The sequence below is a fragment of the Artibeus jamaicensis genome, unplaced genomic scaffold (genome assembly GCF_021234435.1).
Source record: "Artibeus jamaicensis isolate MK-2021 breed Jamaican fruit bat unplaced genomic scaffold, CSHL_Jam_final contig_414, whole genome shotgun sequence".
NCBI classification, from domain to species: Eukaryota; Metazoa; Chordata; class Mammalia; order Chiroptera; family Phyllostomidae; genus Artibeus; species Artibeus jamaicensis.
The window spans coordinates 2,891,201-2,911,299 of record NW_026521822.1 but is presented as its reverse complement, the minus strand read 5'-3'; the positions used below and the strand labels follow the sequence as shown (position 1 = coordinate 2,911,299).

General features: G+C 43.2%; 1 long non-coding RNA gene across 1 annotated transcript in view; it reads left to right on the top strand.

The window, feature by feature from the left end:
• Positions 1-11,170, top strand: part of LOC128627473 (uncharacterized) — a 62,662-nt gene extending 51,492 nt beyond the window's left edge. The window contains exons 2-3 of the long non-coding RNA XR_008391646.1: positions 6,902-6,981; positions 10,748-11,170. This is a non-coding gene — a long non-coding RNA (uncharacterized LOC128627473). The remainder of the gene's footprint in view (positions 1-6,901; positions 6,982-10,747) is intronic.
• Positions 11,171-20,099: the final 8,929 nt, after the last annotated feature.

The following is a 20,099-nucleotide window of genomic DNA, read 5'->3' as shown; positions in this document are numbered from 1 at the left end:
TCTAGTTGTGTGCTTACTTTGTGTTTGTGCTTGTTTTTGTTTTCTAGGTTCAGTTGTTGGTAGTTGTGAATTTGTTCTCATTTTACTGTTCATATTTTTGATCTTCCTTTTCTTCAATAGTCCCTTTAACATTTCATATAATAAGGGCTTGGTGATGATAAACTCCTTGAATTTGACCTTATCTGGGAGGCACTTTATCTGCCCTTCCATTCTAAATGAAAGCTTTGCTGGATGGAGTAATCTTGGATGTAGGTCCTTGCCTTTCATGACTTTGAATGCTTCTTTCCAGTCCCTTCTTGCCTGCAAGGTTAATTTTGAGAAATCAGCTGACAGTCCTATGGGAACTCCTTTGTAGGTAACTGTCTCCTTTTCTCTTGCTGCTTTTAAGATTCTCTCCTCATCTTTAATTTTGGCTAATGTAATTATGATGTGCCTTGGTGTGTTTCTTCTTGGGTCCAACTTCTTTGGGACTCTCTGAGCTTCCTGGATTTCCTGGAAGTCTATTGCCTTTGCCAGATTGGGGAAGTTCTCCTTCATTATTTGTTCAAATAAGTTTTCAATTTCTTGCTCTTCCTCTTGTCTTTCTGGTACTACTATGATTCGAATGTTGGAATGTTGAAAGATGTCCTGGAGGTTCCTAAGCCTCTCCTCATTTTTATGAATTCTTGTTTCTTCATTCTGTTCTGGTTGAATGTTTCTTTCTCCCTTCTGGTCCACACCATTGATTTGAGTCCTGGTTTCTTTCCTGTCATTGTTGGTTCCCTGTACATTTTCCTTCATTTCACCGAGCATAGCCTTCATTTTTTCATCTAATTTGTGACCAAATTCAACCAATTCTGTCAGCATCCTGCTCACCAGTGTTTTGAATTGTGCATCTGATAGGTTGGTTATGTCTTCATCGCTTAGTTGTATTTTTTCTGGAGCTTTGACCTGTTCTACTGCTTGAGCCATTTTTTTGTCTTGTGGTGCCTGTTGCATATGACAGGAAGAGCCTTAGGTGTTCAGCAGGGTGGGGCAACCCACGTGGCTGGGTTGTGATGCTGTATGTGGGGAAGGGGTTGCAAGGGAACAGTGCCACTTGCTTCACTCTCTTCCAGTTGTCAGTCACTTCCCCCACTACCCACAAGCAAAGAGGGCCTTTCTGGTACTTATTCCCAGGTGAGTGGGTTTGCATATGTTCTAGGACCCTGTGAGTCTCTGTAACAAACTCTCTTGTGAGGCTGGGAGTTTCTCCTGCTGCCTCACCCCCCACAGGTGTTTCCAATCAGAGGTTTGAGGCTTTATTTCCCCACACTAGGACTCTCGCTTGTGACATCTGTCTCACTCCCTATTTGTTCCTCCTGGTGTATCTACACACATATGTGGGACCACCTAATCCACAATCCATTGCCTCACCAGTTCCACCAGCAACCATCTTGCCTGCCCCAGGTCCTCCAGCTTTCCACAAGTCCTCTCCACCTGGCTTCTGGTCTGTGCCCCTCCTACTTGTCTGGATGAATGTTTCTTCTTTAACTCCTTGGTTGTCAGATTTCTATACAGTTTGATTTTCTGTCAGTTCTGATTGTTTTTTTGTTTTTAAATTTGTTGTCCTCCTTTTGATTGTGTGAGGAGGCACAGTGTGTCTACCTATGCCTCCATCTTGGCAGGAAGTCCCCAAAAGAGAATAATTTTACATAATCTATAATGTTTCAGTCCATTAAAAGGGATTGCATTACTTATTCATTTATCAGTCATTAATTGTATTGAAATCTAGTATATGCCAGGTCTCCAATGTTTAATGGTAGACTAGGCAGACATAATCACTGCTAGACTGGCCCTAACAGTCTAGTGGGGTCCTCTCCCACTAGACTGCAAGTAAACATAACCACCAGTTGCCTTTTGCAACACCTAAAGATATCCTGTATCTAGGCAACAAATATCAGTGACTGCCAAAACAGTAGGTAACAGGTTGACTGGGAGATTCAGCAAGGATGGGATAAATGGTCAGGTAAACAGCACTTGAACCATAAGATCAATCTTATTGTCACAAGAAGGGGCAAAATTCCTGCTGTGGAGTGGCACAATAGGAAGCACACATCACCACCTATAAAGAATTTTGGCCCCAAAAAATCGTTTGAATCTGATCAAGCTTCTAGATCTACCGACTAGGTTACAAGAAATACAGAAGATACAGAAACTTGTTAAAATCTCAAGGAGGCAATCAATCAAATTCAGCACATAGGAAATTCTATAGGACAAATGACTCACTTTCATCAACAAATGTCATTAAAAAAATAGGAGGAAAATGTATTTTAGATGAAAAGAGACTTAAGGAGACATATCACCCAAGGCTATGTGGACCTTGTTTGTATCCTGTTTTAAACAAACCAATTGTAAAAAGACAGTTTGAGACAATCAGGGAAAGTGGACATAAACTGCTTACTATAATGTGAAGACATTTTTGTTAATGTTTTCATTATTTTTCAAGTCCTTATTTCTTATAGAAGTATACTGAACTATGACAAGGGAAATGATAGTGCCCTTTGCTTTAAAATATTTTAAAATAAAAGGTGGGGATGGAGATTGATGAACTAAGAGTGGCAGAAGGTTGGAAATTATTAACTATGGAGATGGGAACATAGCAACTCAGTGTAGTATTGTCCTTAATCTCATGTATATTTAAATTTTTTCACAACCAAAAATATTTCTCTATTATAAATATAGGAAGCATATTTTAAATATATACATATTAACGTGCTGTGGTAGAGATCATATTCTTCTCCACATCATTCCTCCTTTCTTTCCTCACTAACAGAACCTCTGCAATTTTGAAGACAGCAGTACCCAACTAAAGATTACATGTCCCAGTCTGTATAGCCATCAAAAAAAAATCTGGCCAATAAGATGTAGACGTATGCAAAAGTAAAATGTAGGGCTTCTGAGAAAACCTCATTAAAGGGACCTCACTTAGAGGTATGCTTTTTGCCATCCCCCACCTTCTTCCTTCTCAGTTCTGTAATGTGCATGTGATAGTCAACACCCTGGCAGCTATATTGGCCCATATAGTTATGTTGAGAATAGAAGACATACTAATATGGTGAGACACAAAAAATAAAAGGATGCCTGATAACTGCAATTCCACTGGATAGCCCACTTCTTGATATCATTTTTACAAGAGAATACCACTTTGTATGTTTAAGCCACTGGAGTAAAGTCTTTGTTACCAAACACAATTTGTCGGCCAAACAATTCTTACATGATACAGTGGCTGTAGCAGGGAAAAGGTGTGAGAAAGAGACTGACAAAAAGAATAGCAAATGGGAATGCAGGAAAAACTTTTCTGATGCACTAACTAAAAATGAGTACATGCTGGCCATCAATATGTGTTCATCAAATACTAGAAAAGGAGGAATGCTATTTAAAAAACACCTGAGTAGTATCTTGAAATCTGATAGAATGTTATGTGTTTCCCAAGCTTTAATAAATATTTGTTGAATGATGAGGACCGTGGATAATTAGTAGCAACATGGGCTTTTGGTAACAGAAGCCATAGTAGGTAAAGGTACTCAGGGCAACAATTAGCAGTCTTGATTACCTGACTCAGATACATGCACTATCCTCTTTTTCAAGGTGTGGACTTCAGGAGCTCTGCTCATTTTTGCCCAGGGTGAAACCTAACTAAATGGAAAACAAAAATTATTCACTAAGATCTAAATACTATCTCCCAAGCCATTTCAATCTCCCTCACCTCCAGCACTCTTGCCCTGAGACAGTTCTAGTTGCTTCTCACCTCCCCAAAACAAAGTGTCCCAAGATTAAATCTGAGACTCTGGAGAAATCAGGCTGGAAACAAGAGTGAAACCCATTCTCATAGAACCCAAAACAGGGCCTGGAAGAAGTGTGGGGTTAGCAGTCTCTGGTGAAGTTCCTCTGATCTGAATTTGGGAGTATTTGCTTTATCAGATAGATCAGAGATATAATCCTAGCCATCCCCTTGCTCAGACATGAATTTGTACAAATCACAACTCCCTGAACTTCAACATTTTTTTCTTTTGTATAATCATGGTAAAAATAACAATGACTCCCCTTTAATCTTTAGGAATGAAAGTGTAAGTTTTTAGTTATCCTGATAACTTCTGGAAGTGCATATGGGTGCACTTTATCACCAGAAAAATCCCTCAAAGAGCTGATTCTGGACAAACAAGGAATCCAGAAAGTGGTACAAAACCATTATTTTCCCTGCCTCTAGTCATGCCATGAATGGAAATGTTGGGTTCCTTCACTCCCTTCCTCCCTTCTTCCCTTCCTCCCTGCCTCCCCACCCCCGCTGCCTCCACTGCCCATATCATCTATCTTTTCTGGCTCCTCTTTCCCCAAGACCAGGATCACTGTGAAATCCAGAAGTACAGTAAGAAGTACAGAAGTCTGCCCTGCATCTTTACTGAGTTTAAGATAAGGAGACATGAATATATTTCAGATTCTTCAAATAGAAAACACAGCATCTACAAGAAAAATAGTCTCTTGATAGCTTTTTGAGACATAACTGAGGTATATTATAGTAACAGTCACTGTTCCTTTGCTCTGCTAACCATCAACTCCATCCCAAAGGAAAAAGACAAGGGAGTACAAATGATATATGGTAAGGAGGGAAATAAAATTTCACCCACTATAAATTGAAAGTATCACAAAACACCTTAAACTTCAGGATATTTTGAAACAATGTAAAGGCAAACACCTCCCAGTTCTCTCTTGGGTCTACTTTCAAGGACCTTTGTGTACATTGGGGCTAGCCAGATAATCCAGGGAAATCTGTCTATTTTAAAGTTAGCTGATTAAGAACCTTAATTCTAACCTTAGTTCTAAGTTAAAATTTAGAGGAAGTGGAGGCAAAGTAACAAAAGTAGCTTGGTGCATCAACTAATTTTTAAATTACTTAATAACCAACTCCTGATCCTTCTCAATACTATAGATTATCTCCTCCCTTTTTAACCATTAATATTTTGATGAAGAACTTTTATTTTATCAGATGATACTATTAGGTATCCAATTTCAATAGTACCATCTTCTATTTACTTGAAGGACTTACCCAATACCATTGGTTAGCAAAAAATAAAAATAATACCCTGAATGTTCTTCTCATATAACTCTGTATCCTAATCAGTCAACACACACACACACACACACACACACACACAAACACACACACGGAAAAAATCTGGAATTCTTTCCTCTGCTGACTGCTCTAGACAAAACGAGCCTCCACACTCAGGAAGCACACCTATAGTGCTGCCTTCAGTTAGAGCCATCATGGCATCTCATCACTTACTCACACCACACTCAAATGTGCAAAGGGAATACAGTTCCTCTATTTCTTTATAAATCATCAGCTGGCCCTCACAGATTGGTTGAATCCAGAAACTTATTCCAATGTGATAAGTGAAACAATCCCTCTAGTTAAATGCTCAGTCTATTAAAGCAAAATGCTTAACTTCTCAGCTTTTTTTCTTTGAACCACTACCCCTAGCTCCTCACCAAGGCCATGACTAAAGAACTGAGGTCAAGACCATGACCTCATGGAAGTGGTGGAGCCATAAATTTTGCTTCCTCATTGGTGTGGAGTGGTTGGGCTGGCCTGCTCTCTGGGAGGGAATGGTGGAGCCACAGCTGCTCCTGCCAGGCCTCTGGTCAGTGCCCACAACCCCAGCTCTCAAAGGCCTCTGTGCCTGACTAGAGGCCCATCGGCCCACCTCTGCAGCTGTTTCCTACTGCTGCTATATCAAATTAACAGAGATTCTTCCTTTCAAACACCCTCCCTTCCTCATACTCCCCTGACCACCACCAAGCCTATAGCCTGGCTGGGAACTAAACCAAAACTGTATTTTAACTATTAAAACCAATCAATTATATTGTTCCTGTGATGGCTATATGCCCTCCATCTGAAGTGCCCTCACCTACTGCTTCCTTCACTGGGTGCCAAGCACCCAGGAGAATAACATTTACAGATGTGGAAACACATCTGAAAATATTTCTAAAGAGTATCCAAATTTTTCTCATGTAGAGATATGTATGAACTGAAGAGGTAGCAAAGGAAGGATTAAACTAGAGTCCCAGAAGAAAAGTGGTTGAAGAAGTTTCTAGCAAAATCCTGAACTGAAAAGAGAAATTTCCTGCAAATAGTAGGAAATGGTTCTCATGGTTCTCACAATAGACCACAGACATGCAGTGGGTGGAGAGGGGGCACTTTTAGTTACAGACTGTGAGAACAGTTCAGGGGAGAATGTTAGAAACTATTAGGTCTCTTGTTGCCACTTATAAATTTCTAAAATCCCCTAACATGACCTGTTACTAAACCATTAAGTTTTTAAATTCATTTGGCTGACTACACTGTGTACTTGACTTTAATAGCAAAGGAGCTTTCCTTTGAGACATAGTGAGATAACAGGGTTTGGTCCATTATTAAAAATCCAATTTAGAGTCCCATCATTCACTGGGCCAAATGACCTTCTTGTGTAAAGGGCTTTCAACGGAGTTGTGCACATTTTAATTACAGGATAACTGGGAGGATCTGGTACAATGGCCTGTACTTAAAAGATAAAATACAGGAGAAAATGCAGAGTGCTAAGGGCCAGAACTAGAAGACAAAAGGGAAAGAACATAAGGACATATATACAGGCTTCCTTTGCAGGAACCCTGTATGGTGGGTCACACCCCAAGCTATAGGATGTGGGAGAAGTTGGGGACACTCAACTCAATTTTGTTTTCAAAGTAGAAAAGAAAAATGTCTGAGCCATAACAGCATAGCACGGTCAGCTTCTTCAGTCTGGGTTGCTAAGATGTGACTGGTATCTTGCCAAGGGAAGATACCCAGGGGGTGGTCACAATTTATGACTTCACTATTTTGTTCCATCTGTTGTCTTTCTAGTACAAAGTGGAATCTGTCACACAGGACTGTTTAAAAGTTCACTGAGTTTAATGCTGGGAGGATATGCCCAGGATATACAGGTAAGTAAGAAATACCTCATTACAAAACAATGCCTACCATAAAATTCTAATCTTGTTACAAGCATGTCTGTAGATATGCTTTATATATGTGAATATGATGTTAGGAAGAAAGACACAAAAATCTTAAAACATAAAGCCCAGGAGTAATCTTTTAACTTGTTTTCATCTTTTTTTTGTACTTTCTGATTTTTTTTCACGATCAACATATATTGCTCTTATTATTCTAAAAATTAAGATTAATTAAGACTGGGACTTCCACCAAGATGGAGGCGTAGGTGAAAACATTGTGCCTTCTCACACAACCAAGTTTAAAAACAATAAAGTTTTAGCAACAGAAAACACAGCCAAACCACAGAAAAATTGAACTATACAGAAGTCCAACAACAATGAACCATTCAGCCAGATCAGTATGAGGGGCAGAGCCAGCAGCAGAGCAGGTCAAGCAAGAAAGATCCCCCAACCCAGGCTCACTGGCAGCTGAAGGCAGATCCTAGGTGCGCGGTAGCAACAGGCTGACCCAGTGAAGGTGCAAGGCGGCAGGCTGACAACCGTCGCACATTTGCACGCAGATAAACCAATGAAGGACCAAGCAGTGAGACAGACCTTGCAGGCCCCAGCAGCGGGCAGCAGCAGAGGGGACCACTATTGCTCCCTCTCTGACCCCGCCCCCACATACAGTGTCACAAACCAGCGACCTGGGTGACCCCACCCTGGTGAACATCTAAGGCTCCCCTCCTCATATGTAACAGGCTTGAACAGAACAAAACATGGCTCAAGAAGAACTTAAACCCCTGGAGCCGATAACTCTAAGTGACCAAGAAATTGCCAACCTATCAGATGCACAGTTCAAAACACTGGTGATCAGAATGCTCACAGAACTGGTTGATTTTAGTCATAAATTAGAGGAACATATGAAGGCTAAACTAATTGAAGTGAAGGAAAATGCACAGGAAACCAATAGTGATGGAAAGGAAACTGGGACTCAAATCAAGGGAGTGTACCAGAAGGAAGAAAAAAATGACCAAACAGAAAAGAACGAAGAAACAAGAATTCAAAAAAATGAGGACTTCTGCCAAGATGTAGGTATAGGTGGATGTGCCGTGCCTTCTCACACAACCAAGTTTAGAGACAACTAAATATTAGCAACAGAAAACATAGCCAGAACACGGAAAATTGAACTTTTCGGAAGTCCGTTAACAACAAATTCTTTAGCCTGACCAGTAAGGGGCGAAACCAGCGGCTGGTGAAGCGGGGTTGCACAGGAAAACTCGGTCAGACGGACTCAGGCGCCGAATCCTGACGCGCGAATCCAGGTGCAAGGTTGGACCTAGTGAGCAACTGAGCGAGCGACCAGGCGAGCGACCAGGTGAGCGGCCGCGGGGGAGACAGCGGGGGAGCGGTGCTGCGTGTTGACTGTGGTCTTGCATTTGTGCGTGGGCGGACAGGTGAGGGAGTGGGCAGTTGGACCGGGGCCTGGCGGGTCCCCGCGGCAAGCGGCAGTGGAGGGCACCGCCATTTCTCTGGTCTGAACCCACCTCCACGTACAGCGTCATAACCCAGCGACTCTGAGTGGCCCGGCCCAGGTGAACCACCTAAGGCGCTGATCCTCACCCAGCTGTGAGAAACAGCAGAGGGGGTCGCCATTTCCCCGCTCTGACCATGCCCCCACATACAGCGTCACAACCCAGCGACCTGGGAGTCCAAGGTGCCACTTCTCACACTTAAAGGGCCAGAACAGACCAAAAATGTCGCAAGAAGATCTCAAAGTCCCAGAGCCCATAGATCTAAGCAATGAAGAAATAGCAAAACTCTCAGACGCACAATTTAAAACACTGGTCATCAGGATCCTCACAGAACTGGTTGGTTATAGCCACAAATTAGACAAATATATGAAGGCAAAACTAATTGAACTGAGTGGAATTGCACAGGACACCAATAGCAATGAAAAGGAAACTGGGACTCAAATCAATGGAGTGGACCAGAAGAAAGCAAATAATGGCCAAACAGAAAAGAGTCAAGAAGCAAGAATTCAAAGAAATGAGGAGAGCCTTAGGAACCTCCAGGACATCTTTAAACGCTCCAATATCCGAATTATAGGGGTACCAGAAGGGGGAAAGGCACAGCCACCAGTGGAAAACGTATTTGAACAAATAATAAAGGAGAATTTCCCCAATCTGGCAAAGGAAATAGACTTCCAGGAAATCCAGGAAGCTCAGAGAGTCCCAAAGAAGTTGGACCCAAGAAGGAACACACCAAGGCACATCATCATTACATTAGCCAAAATTAAAATGAAGGAGAGAATCCTAGAAGCAGCAAGAGATAAGGGGACAGTCACCTACAAAGGAGTTCCCATCAGACTGTCAGCAGATTTCTCAAAAGAGACCTCACAGGCAAGAAGGGGCTGGAAAAAGGTATTCCAAGTCATGAAATCCAAAGACCTACAACCAAGATTGCTCTATCCAGCAAAACTTTCATTTAGAATGGAAGGACAGATAAGGTGCTTCTCAGATAAGATCAAATTCAAGGAGTTCATCATCACCAAGCCCTTATTATATGAAATGTTAAAGGGACTTATCTAAGAAAAAGAAGTTAAAGAAACATGAACAGTGAAAGGACAACAAACTCACAGTTATTAACAACCACACCTAAAATGAAAGCAAACTAAGAGGACAGCTAGGTCAGGAGTGGAAACATAGAAATGAAGATCACATGGAGGGTTAGCAACAGGGGAGTGGGAGAAGGAGAAGGGGGGAGAAGGTACAGAAAATAAGTGGCATAGACGGTAGGTAGGAAATAGATAGGGGGAAGGCAAGAATAGTATGGGAAATATAGAATCTAAAGAACTTGAGACAATGGTTATAAACCAAAGGGGGAATGGTGGGGGCGGGGTGTGCAGGGTGGAGGGGAATGAAGGGGGGAAATAGAACAAATGTAATGGCATAATCAATAAAATATATATATTTTTTAAAAAGACAAAGTGTTATGCAAGCCTCTAGCTAGAGAGAACAAAATTTAAATTCTATCTCCTATTCCTTTAGCATATGATCCTACATTCCAATGAATTACAACCAAACTATATAGAATACAGGGGCACAAGAATTCTTGTATGAACTCCTAGGGACTCGTAACAAAAGGCTTAGTGCAGCTACAGAGCTTGGCAGATCTTGAAAGTCTTAAATGGAATGGGTCACCATTTCAGTGAGAACTTGCTCTTCTCTCTTTGGGAGATAGAGCACGCTTACCCAGAACCCTTTGCTGGTCTAGGTGACCAGAAGATTTGACCACAGGATGAAGGGGTCAAGACCCTGGGCTGGACTAGTTGGGTATTTAAGGTGTCAGTTGTGAAGGGGAGAGAGTGAAGGCACAGCTTGTATTTTCCCAGCTCAGCCAGTTCTGCTTGGCAGGTGGGTGTGGAGGACAGAACATCTACTGCAGCTGTGAGCACAGACAGCCAGGTCAGGCACAGGTGGCTCAAATAGCTGCCGCCTCTGGTAGGAGAACATCCTGCCCAATGCCAAGCTTTCAGAATGGTGCCCCACCCCCAATCCAGCTCCAGGTACTGTGGTGTAATGAAAAGAGCACAACAGAAATTAAATTACTAAGTTTGGATCTGTTACCACCTAGCTGTACAACATTGGACAGTCACTTAGCTTTTTGAACCTGTGTTTTTATCTGTAAAATTGGAAGGAATGTAACAAGGATCTGATTGACTTGTGAGTATTAAATGAGAACACACATATTAAAAACAATCTTCACTGTATAACAGGTTTGTCATGAGGAGACGGGATCCAGCCTTCCACACCCTTTTTCCCATCATGGCAGGACCTGAGAAACAAGAGCCACAGTCTTTAGCTACCTAGACAAAGAAGTCCCTGCCCAGCTTTGCCATGTCATCTGCCACCTTCCCCCATATGTGCTACCTTTTAGCAAACTACCGACATGTACACCCCCCTCCCCATGATAAAGATGGTCTCTAACAGTTGTGGAGGAAGTTGAAATGGACAAAAGACACCAAATTGAGTTGTGAGACAACCATCCTGGATCCCTGGCAGAGGGCAAGTGGCTGAGAACTTGCCACCTACATGAGGAAGGCATTGAGAGGGCTGTGAAATGAGGGGGTCAGAAAGACGATTCTTGAAGAATCTGCTTGTTTGGGACTCTGACCTTCCCTAAAGAGGCATAATAGAGATCAGGTCCACCTTCAGCTCAGTTTAAGAGAGCAGAGCTTTAAGAACACTCAGGTACAAATGTGAATCCCTTATAGCCTGAGGACAGGAGCAGATTGGGTTGCTGTCAGACTTCAGATGAGAAATCTAAATGGTGAAGAAAAGCCTGCAGAATGCTGACATGCTTGCACTGCAAAGGACTGCCTTCCCAGAGTCTGTGTAACAGATGTAAACAGGAGTTTCCCAGGACCTGCTCTGAGCTGGCCAAGTGGGGGCTGAGTGGGGTTTTGAGCTGCTGTCCACCTGAGAGCCAGAGGTGGACTGCTAGTGACATGTGCACCAGCCCACAGTGCCTGTGGCATTATGGATGAGATATGAGACAAATTCACATGGACTGCCAAGTTCTGTGGAGGAAAAGGGACAGCCCAGCTACTTCTTCAAGGAGGGTGAGCCTCAGAACAGCCTGGCCACCCTCTCAAGGGGAGAGTGCCCTGACACTTTCCCTGACAGGGTTTTATTGGGTTTCAGTATGAACAGGAATACAGGTAAAGTTCATTAATCACTGTCAGGCAGTAAGGATCAACGGTAGATAGCATACAAAGAACTCTGAGGGCCTATTCTGAGTCAGGGTCTGTCAGCTAAAGGGCTACAAAACTGGGCAACAAATTCATCTCCTTCTCGGACCTTTATCATTTAACTAAGAGTATTCTTAGCAAACCAGGCTTCATAGGATTTTACATATTCTTTTCTCAGGCCTGATCACCCAGGGAGCCCGACCTTTCCAGCACAGGGCTGCACTGCCCTCTGTTATTGTTTCAGGCTTCAGTCAGGCAGAGGAGGCAGATAGCCAAGGAATTTTCAGAGACTTCTTGCCAACTCAGGGGAGTCAGGCTTCATCAAAGCTGAAAGGAAAGGGTCCATCACCCCCTTTCTCTGTAGCCTCCCAAGTCCTTTCCTGGGGCCTCCACATGATCATGCCTGTCTTAGGTCATTCCCCCCTTGGGGAATCTTACCTGTCATTGGCTAACTGATCGAGCAGGGGCCCAAATATGAAAAAAAAAAAAGGATCAAAGCAGTGCTACTGCCAGGGAGATAAGCTTTGTCTCCTTAGTGGCTTATGGTCCAAAGGTCACTCACTCAGCCTTAGCCATGGGAGGATTACAGCTCCAGAAACTGGGCAGGGCAGTTCCCAACATGCTAGGATCCTAGGGTCTAGGGAGCACAAACTACAGCTGCCTCTGCCTAAATCCAGGCAGCTGTAGGCAAACCTCTCTAGTGATGAATGAACAGGGTGGAAGAGGGATTTCTAAAAAACCCATAAAAGTACACTGGGAAGAACAAGTTAGCATCTCTAAGGCCAGAGAACTCAGTCAGTTAATGAGAGTGGGTGCCCAAGCATGAGAATGGTCCTGCTCCCTGCATGTCCCCCGGCCAGTGAAGTCAGGAGCAACCACTGGTGAGTGTAAGAGGGGGTGAACAAGAAAGAAAGCTGGCCTCATTCCTGTCCCACACATGCTGACAGTGACTGCAGCCAGTGTCCCTGAACAGAGATGGAAGATTAAAGTGCTGATCAATGTATGAGAGTCCACATTCTGATTTCTGAACATGAAAATGACTCCACAACTTTGCACTGGCTCGGAGTGGTCAGGAAAGTCTTAAGACTTTTCATTCAGATGCACGGGGCAGTGGGAGGAAAAAAACAAAGTTGCTTTGGGATTACAGCCCCAGGAATTTGCTTATTCAATATTTTAGTGCACTAACCACATGTTTGCTGAGCACTGCTGAGCATTGTAGCAAACCCTAGTCCAAGAACTTTACTTTTATTAAATCATTTAAGTCTTACAACAACCATATAATGTACTATGTCCATGTCACTGATGAGGAAACCAAGGCACAGAGAAGTTAAGTAACTTGTCCAAAATTCATAGAGGCTGGGTTTAAACCCAGATTCATCCCTCAAGCCTTGGCTGCAGCTCTTCCCCCTGGGCCAAGGATCTCTTCAGGATTCCCATAGCAAATCACTTCTCACAATGAACTGCTATTGTTTCAGTGTTGACGTCCTCAGTTATGGTGATCTTCATTGGGACAAGAGCTACATCTCTCATTTTTTTATGAGGCAGTAAAAAAACTCAAAACATCCTGTTTCAGCTCATACCTGTCCCTCACATCCACTGAAGAGAGCTTGGCCTCTACATGTTCATGCTTCACCTGGGCCCAGATGGCTCTACGAGGTTTTATGACAGAGAGTTGAGAGCAGGGACAGGTTGGAGCAGAAGTAGCCTGAGGGCTAATCCCTGAGAAAGGTTTTCAGGAGATTGGAAGGGGCATGGGACAATTATGCGTTGTGAAGTGAAGAAAGAGGGCAAAAAGGGCTCTAAGATAAGTGCCAGAATTCCACTTAGGGCTGTTCAAGAATCACATGTACATATTTGCTTGAAATTATATTTTTGGTGGCTAGACTGTGGTTTTGTTGTGCTGGTGGTTTATTTCATATTATTTGTTTCCAACACTGCTCTGAGGCTGAACTGCATTTTGACTTCCCAGTCTAGGGAATATCTATATTTAGAACCTACTGCCTGACACATAGTAGGTGTTGGTGAATGAGTGATTTACTGAGTTAAACTTTAAGTTAATTGGAAAACACACTGTAAATCATAGCCCACTGCCTGTCTCTGAGGGAGAATGGCACTGGCAGAGGGGCTGGCCACATAGCCACAGATAGAAGCATTGATGCGGCAGCCTTTGGCAACTTGACCTCTCTATAAACCCCCGAACTGGTGTGTAGTCCATCGTTAGGGTGGGGCAGCTGACAAGAGGCTCGACTAGTGCTGAAAATGTCAGAGCTTGGACTGAATGGGTAAGTGGAACCTGGTCTCCAGACCTAAGGTTCAAATGAACAGTTGCCCCTCATGGTGGTATGAGTCAGACAGAGGGGGAAGTGATTTTACCTCCCACAATCCTAGCTTTGTCTATCACCTCTACTTGGCTACAGGTTGTCCTTTCAGCCCTTTTTGATTAACTTTGATTTACCATTTTCTACTTTTAGGTGGCCTTTGACAATACTCACTCTTTGAAAAGGTCTACCCAAGGGATTTCAAAAGGTTAACATCTTGCATTGGGTATTTTACAAAATAGTCCTTCTTTTCTACATGTGGACGCCAGCTGGGTGAAGGTATTTTGCCAAGGAAGGCAGCCTTGAAATATCCATATAACACATAATCAATCCAAGACCAGTCCTTGTGTTTCTCCCCCTTCCTTAGGGGGATTTCTCAGACCCTGTGAAGCAGAAGCAGAATTGAGAGAAATTGATGCCCTTCCCACTAGGAGGTCAGTTCAAAGTCTTATCATGGCCAGCCTTGAATATAAGGCCAAGAAGCGGGATTCTTTTTATTTACAGCTGGACAGTTGTGGCCTCAAGAATAAATGTTTATTCACCAGAAATCTCTTATGAGGACCAAAACTCAGATATCTTTAGTTTTATGGGTCCTCACACAGCCTTGAAGATAAATGCTAAAAGGCCTCAATTCACAAAAGTTACCAACTTCAAACTGAACTTGCCCTTGGGACATTGCTGTTGTTAAGGAAAACATGCCTCAAGGTAGAGAAGCCCATCAGACAAACTAGAGAGGAAAAAAGGAGACCTCAGACTGTCCCTACTGCGGCTTGGGAACCATTTCTTCTCTTATTAGCCTTTTCAAGAATTTCAGGATAGTGACCTTCATTCTTTTAACTAGCCTAGCAAGAGATTCTTTGCAAACACAAACAACAGAGAAATATTGTTATTATTATAAACAAGCACTTTGCTGACTTTGGTCAAAATGTTTTTTTTTTCAGTGTTCCACACAATTTTATTTTCTCCCGTCCACCATAATAATATGATATCCAAATTTCATTTTAACTGGACAGTCTGCAACACGGGCTTGTCCAGCACACTTATAAACAAAGCAAATGCTGCCTCTTGAAATGGTCCCACCATGGACCCTCTGGTCATCCAACCCACGTCATCCCCTTGCCTGGCTTCACCATCACTGTATTGTGTGGCCACTTCATTGAATCTCATTCCAGACTTTAACTTTTCCAAGGCTCCCATGATTTTTCCATGTTTTTCACATGGAATGTGTCTGACCTTTACTGCATTGCCACCACCTTTGGGACCCTGAGACTTCTTGTCAGAACTTTCACTCCCCATCCTGGCCAGTGTGGCTCAGTGGGTTGGTCATCACCCTGCAAACTGAAAGGTCTCGGGTTCAATTCCCGGTCAGGGCACATACCTGTGTTGTGGGTTTGGTCACTGGTCTGGGTTCAGTCGCCAGTTGGGGCACATGCAAGGGGCAACTGATTGATGTTTCTCTCCCTTACTTTCTCCCTCCCTTACCCTCTCTCTAGAATCAATAAAAGAAAAGAAATTCTTTTTTAGAAAACTGTCACTGACAGATGCTACTCCCCCCCACACACACCCCCCCCCCGGTTCCAGGCCCACTTGTTCCTCTGGGTAGCATCTGTGAAACTTGACACTGAGCTCCGAACTATCTGGTCAAAACGGTTTTAAATGCTGATACAAACAATAAGAAACAGGGGCTTTGTTTTCCATCTTGGTATAATTTCAGTAGGATTTTTATGTCTACTTGTCTGTGGAATGTAGTTCTTCTTATGCAACATGATACTTTTTGAGGCAGAGATTAAATAAGCATCTCCTGAGATGGATAGTCATAAATTATGGCAGCCATCCCATGGCTGGGGAGAGCCCGAGGTCACATACGAGGAATCAGCATAACCCTGAAAATCATACCTAGGGTCTCTTCTTATATAACTAAGAATCATATATAGGTAAATCATATATACCAGAAAGTTATACAGAGCAAGAAAGCATCTGCTGCCCAAAGGGAAGAAGACAGTAAAAACACCTGTAGCCAGTCATACACAGGGATCCGAACAACAAATACCAATGAGCAGGTCAGCAGTTCTCTGGGGACACAGTGGGCTCACTTTCATGTGTCAAAACAACATGCAAAATGGCAAGCATGACGCATGCTTCAGAATGGCCCTCAGAAGGAAAGCCAGGGAAGGCTGGGAGAAGATTCAAACTCAAGCCAGGAAAGGTGTAAAGTCAGGCTGATACAGGCATAGCATCTGGAGCTGACTTCCCTAAACCCCGCCACCGGCATAGCCGCCATAGTCGGGAACCACGGGTGAACACAGACGTCTGCACTGAAGCACCTTGGCTGAGTGCGGCAATGAATGAGGATCCACTGAAACCTGCGCAGGAACCAGACCAGCCAGGGAAACCACAAGGGGTGGATCAAACCATACTAAATTCGTCTTCAACAGCGACACCATGTGGCAGCAATGCGCAACTGCTGGAGTAATCGATCAGGCTTTTGTCGTCCTCAGCCTGCCTTCCCCTTTTAAAATAAGGCCTGGGATCATTTACCCTGTGCCCCATTCTCATGATTGTTATGTGTGTAAACATGTGAATGGCTTTTAGCTGTATTGATTTATGGGTTATTTATACTGAATTTCTGGCCTCTCAGTAAGTCAGGGCTACTCTGAAATGGCACCATTATTAGAGAAGGTCTCATGGCAGTCTCTCTGGTACAGCCACCAGCAACAGGATATGCACCACTGGAAAAATACCTGATTGGTGGCAAAAGGCCCAATGTCCACTGGATCCCACCGGCTGCAAGAATCATATGAGACCTCGTCTCTTCTGTCAGTGACCACCCACATGGCCCGAGGTGCTAAGAAACCAAGATCTCTAAGTCTGCCCTTTGGCTAGAGGTCTTGTCTTTAATTCCAAGGGGTCTCAGGAGGACTGCAGATGCCATTGCCACTTGTCTTACTTGTATGCAGTGAGTCTGCACTCCCTAAGCAAAGAGAGAGAAGCTAGCAGCTCCTGGTTCACCTGGGGTCTAGGGAATCAGGTTTCAATAAGGCAAGCATGAAGATAAATGTCACATACCTTTCTTCCCTAAAGTGACAGAAAGTGACCTAACAAGAGATCAAGTAAGCTGGGCTAACCTTTGGTATTTTTATACTTCTTAGTCACACAGGGCAGCCACAACTTAAAGATGAGGTTTACATGAGGAGAAGGAAGTGAACTTACCATGCAAATTAAATGGAAAGTTATTTGAAGGAAGATATAGGTAACACTCTGCCATTTGCCTCCCAGCCTCCAGTCACAGACCCACAACTTTCCACTCTGTTCATCTCCATGTGTATTGCCCCTAACTCAAATATGCAAAGCACCTGTGCACACCAGAAATATTGGCTGTCCTGGAAGACCATGAATGAATATAAAATTATTCAGGCCTTGCCACCTGTCTTAGCCTGGATTCCCTAAAAAGATGAATTTGAGGCAGAGGGCTCGTATGCTTCAAACATCGTTAGGGAATATAATCCCCTAAGGATTACAGGGAGCAAGAGTCTGGGAGAAGGGGATGGAGGCAGAGAAAAAAGACAACCAGAGAAGGAAGGATGGCAGTCAATGAGCTGCTGACCTCTACTAACTGCAAATAATGGCATTCATTCAAAATATATATTTTTTTAAGATTTTAATTAATTAATTTATTTATTTATCTTTAGAGAACGGAAGGAGTGAGGGAGAGAAATATCAATGTATGGTTGCCTCTCGTGGGTCCCCTGCTGGGAACTGGCCTGCAACCCAGGCATGTGCCCTGACTGGGAACCAAACCACAATCTTTGGTTCACAGGCCTGCACTCAATCCACTGAGCTATACCAGCCAGGGGCAAAATATATTTCTTTAACATTCATTAAACCCCAAGTACTGTACAGAAAACTACAGAGTCAGTTCCTGTTCTCCCAGAGATATCATGTAAACAGTATCTAAATTTTGTCTGTGTTAAGAGAAGGAAAATTAACCCATCAGCTCTTGCCTCCCATTGATTGAAAGTTTGCCCCACAAGGCACTGACTCCCCCATACTTCCAGCTTGTACATGTGGCACCAGGCAGGTCTCATGGAGGCATAAAAAGGGGTATCCTGATTGGAGGTAGAGGTGTAGGTGACCCTTATGCACATAGACAAAGCACTGTTGGACCTGTGTAGTCAACTGGAGCCCATGTGATATGGCACTGGGATAAGAGATAGATAAGACCAAGAGGATCTGAAACACCAGCGATGGGAAGAGTTAGAAGGACAGGACAGTGGCAGCTGTCTGCAACTCCACATTGGAACACTGAGATCCATGTGCCTTTGTGGCAGCCAACATAATGTAAAAGAGCTAGACTTTCCTCAAGACACGGAAGTAACAGCATGCACATACCAGTTCTGGGAAGTGGAAGAGATTTAACGGCCTCCAGGGTCTTCTAAAAATGACCTATGATCTGATTCATAATCCATGTCCTCCACTATTTTGGGACCCAGCAAAATCACAACCCCATCTCCTCCCTGGGAGGCAGTCAACCGTGAATCCTTAAAAATTGGCAGCCCAAGCTCAAGTCCCAGGTCTGCCAACTACTGGCCTTGTGACCTTCTGCAAGATTCCTAAACAGCCTCAGTTTCCTGATATGTAAAAGGGGAAATTATGATATCAATTAAAAAATTGAATGTAATGTTTAGTCCATCATCTGGCACATAATAAATTCTCTATAAATAGACATTTCTGTGGTGATTATGCCACCAAATTCTGTATGCTCCCAACAGTGTCATGTTTGTCTGGGGACAGTCAGATCAGTATGACACTCTGAGAGGGTTCTAAAGCCCAAAATATATCATTAGATGGTTCTATTTTATCAGCAAAATAGCTGGAAACAGAAATAACATCAAGGAGTTAAATTAGCATTACATTTTTTTTGTCTTTACTCCAGGGCACAAGTGCTCCTCAGATCCCCCAAGAGTGTGTCAGTTCTGGCAAGGGAGAAAGAAACCCAACTTAAAAGACAATCCGGGACACTTTCCCCATTAATCCTTTCTTTTCAGACTCGGTGTTTCACCTTGAGGAGGATGCTTGTAAATGACTACATAAGCTTTATAAAAATGGTCCCATGTCTTAAGTTTTCATAAGCAATTGACTCTGTTCCCACTCTGCTTTGCTTTCTGATGGTTTAGACTTGTTATAGCTTTCTCTTGCTACCAGTGATCTCTATCAATTATCATTGACAAATTCATCACATCATTAACTCCCAAATGTTTACAGAATCTTGAATTTGTGCCAAACCCTGCACCAATCTTGGGAAGGTGAGTCTCTATGGAACACTTCATATACAAGGACATACACCACAGGATAAGTGAGCACTGAGGTTCAGGCATTTGTTCAATGGACACCACTTACCAAGTCCAAGTGCCTGCTAAAAGCTACAGACTTGGTGCCTTCCCCCAGTGAGACTAAGATCTGGAGGGAAAGCCTGACAAATAAACAGATGATTATAACACAAGGAGACTGGCAATGTGGATAGAAGAACACACCAATATGCCCTTTCTGTGTATCTGTTTCAGGAATCCACATGAAGCTGCACCACAGTTGAAGCCACTCAACATTTAATTACCCACCACACACCTCAATCTTCCAGTTTCTGGGTATTGGTTCAGACCGTTCCTATCACTTCCATGAGATTTTTATGTTTATCAAAAGGGCATAGTTTGTTTGGGTGGGGGGTTGTTTTGTTTTGTTTTGTTTATTAGGGTTGAAAAGCATTCCTCTCTAAGATACCTTTCAAACTAGCTAAAAGCCACTAACTTGGATGACCAAAATGTTTCACAGTCCAGGGTCATAGGTTCAGAGAAAGGGGTAAGTATATCTCACCCCATAAAAGGCCTGACTAGCACAATTGCAGCCCCCAAACTGCCTCTCCACAGGTAATGACAGTAGGAAAGCCCACTCTCTTCTGTGGAGATCCTCCTCCATGCCAAGGCTTTATCAGTCCAAATAAGACTCATGCAGTTCTTCAGATGAAGGGTGTATCTCTAGATCCCAAAATGACTGAATACTATCAA